Below are 2,550 nucleotides of genomic sequence, written 5' to 3'. Positions count from 1 at the left end.
GATGAGGAACTTCACAACGAACGAAGGAGAACACTGCGAGCCAAACGAGATGCGTATGACGCAAAAATGCGTTATTACCGAGCCAAACTCCGCCACTATGATGATTCACAACCACTATCTCCTAGCTCAAGCTCAAGCGATAATTAAGTGTTTTGTTTGCAGAGTTGTTAACTGCCTTATTTTGTTTGCAGAGTTGTTAACTGCCTTTTTTGTTTTTGGCCGAATTCTTGGCTGCTTTTTATTGTACAGAATTCTTGACAGCGTTTGTTTGCGGAGTTGTTGACTGGAATAAAATACAGTTGCACTCAACTCTTGTGGTGTTTGGAGAAGTTCGTTTTTCATTACATTGATGCTTTTTAGCCAAAGCGACTTTCAACATGGTTCTAAATTTATAATGACCTTTTTCTTTCTGCAAATGACAATATGGGTCATACAAACTACATGTTCATATATGCATAGCCTGAAAACAATCAAATGATGCGTAAAAGCACTCTAGAATGGTGGATTTTATCTTGATAGTCTCTGAAGTAGTCTGTTGTTGGGACATCGCTAATTATCTCACTTACTTAGAAAGGGCTCACTTTTATCACACTGCCAGTGATTATGGTCGTAACTGATCAATGCCATGGGGTCACCAATTTGCAAACTCGTGATTGAAATCACTTAACTTGCCATCAATCTGGACCGACTGATCAATTTAAGGCCCTTGGTGTGGCTTTTAAATGGCCATTGTGGCAGTAGTAGTCATTATCAGCCATGGATGCCTTAAACGACACCGTGATGATGGTGCGCAGAGTGCAAGCAGCACGCATTATAAGCAGACGGTACAGGCAACTTCGTGATCCTTTCAGAAGATACAACGCCGAACAATTCCGACAACGGTACCGGTTGTCCAAAAGAGCGGCCAGGCGCCTTATCACCTTGTTGGCAAATCAACTTGGGTCTAGAGGAAGAGGGAACATGCCTGTGCCAGTAGCGCACAAAGTTCTCCTTGCTTTGCGCTACTTTGCCACGGGGACGTTTCTCCGCTGCTGTGGTGACATGATAAATGTCCATGAGAGCACAGTTTGCCGTGTGGTACATACGGTGGCCCGTGCCATCGCCACACTTCACCCCAATTACATAGCCATGGCAAATGAGGATGAGCAGAGAGACATCTCCACGGCGTTTTACGTGTATGGTGGTATGCCTGGGGTGATTGGAATAGTGGACTGCACCCACATTCCACTCGTTTTCCATGGAACCGTGCGCAATCCAGCCTTTATGAATCGACGTGGGTAAGGCTACATCTCCTGATATTTGCTCTGCTTAAACATAACAAATATACACTAGGCCAAATATTATATATAATATTACCGTTTCTGATATTACAGATACAGCTCTATAAATTGCCAAATGGTTTGCGATGACAACATGCGCATTCGCAATGTTGTAGCGAGATGGCCCGGCAGTGTGCATGATGCACGGGTTTTCAACAGCAGTCATCTCATGGCCCAGTTTGAACAGGGGGCTTACCATGGATTCCTTCTAGGAGATCGGGCCTATCCACTGCGGAGGTACCTCATCACACCCGTTCGGAGGCCAGCAACCCGTGCAGAGGCCCGATTCAATGAAAGCCACAGGAAGACTCGTTGCTATATTGAGCGAACCTTTGGCATTCTGAAGAGTCGCTTTGCTTGCCTGTCATTTGGCCTACGTACCACACCATTAAGGGCAAGCAACATAATAGTCGCCTGTGCAGTCCTCCACAATTTGGCAATCGACTGGGATGAGCCTCCTTTTCCTCACCCTCAAGGCCAAAGACTTGAGGACTTCAACACCTTTGATGGGTCTGATGCTGCTGATCTAGCAGGCAGTGCATTACGCCAAGCCATTATCGCTAACCATTTCAGCTGACTGTATTGCATGGTAAAAATGGGAATTCACCTTTTATGTTTCGCAGAAGAGATCCACTGTGTGTTCATTTGGTTTCCATAGCCTACAAATAATCTGTTATTTTTTTATAGTTTTAGCATTTGCCCATTTAAGCAACTCCAATGTGTAGCCTTTATTGTACTGTAGGCCTAATCACACCAACAATAATAAATACGTGCGTGTACGTGTACCCATGAACTGAGACCAGAGGCATAGGCTATGGGTTTACAATGGTGGTGTCTAAAATTGTTTGTGTTCAATGAAATTCATTGTAAAATGTGAACACAAATAAAGGTATTAAAATGTGTGTGTGTGTGTGTGTGTGTGTGTGTGTGTGTGTGGTGTGTGTGTGTGTGTGTGTGTGTGCGCACAACACGCTATTTCATATTACAGGCCTATGTAGCAGGACTTTTCCCAATAAGATTTTCAAGCGAATTCACTCATAATTCGATGTCATCTTGAGCTTATTAGAAGCATCAAAATATCAATTCAACAGGGCGATTCTCGCGAATTAAAATGATGTCACCATGCCATGTGTGCGCTGCGCTGGATGGTTTTCCAGTAAACTGTAGCGAATGGAAGACTTCTATAATGTATCAAAAGATAGCGGAAGGTAAACGTTTGGTATGCGCAAGA

The sequence above is a fragment of the Sardina pilchardus genome, chromosome 19 (assembly GCF_963854185.1).
Source record: "Sardina pilchardus chromosome 19, fSarPil1.1, whole genome shotgun sequence".
NCBI lineage: Eukaryota > Metazoa > Chordata > Actinopteri > Clupeiformes > Clupeidae > Sardina > Sardina pilchardus.
Note: the sequence above shows the minus strand (reverse complement) of the source record.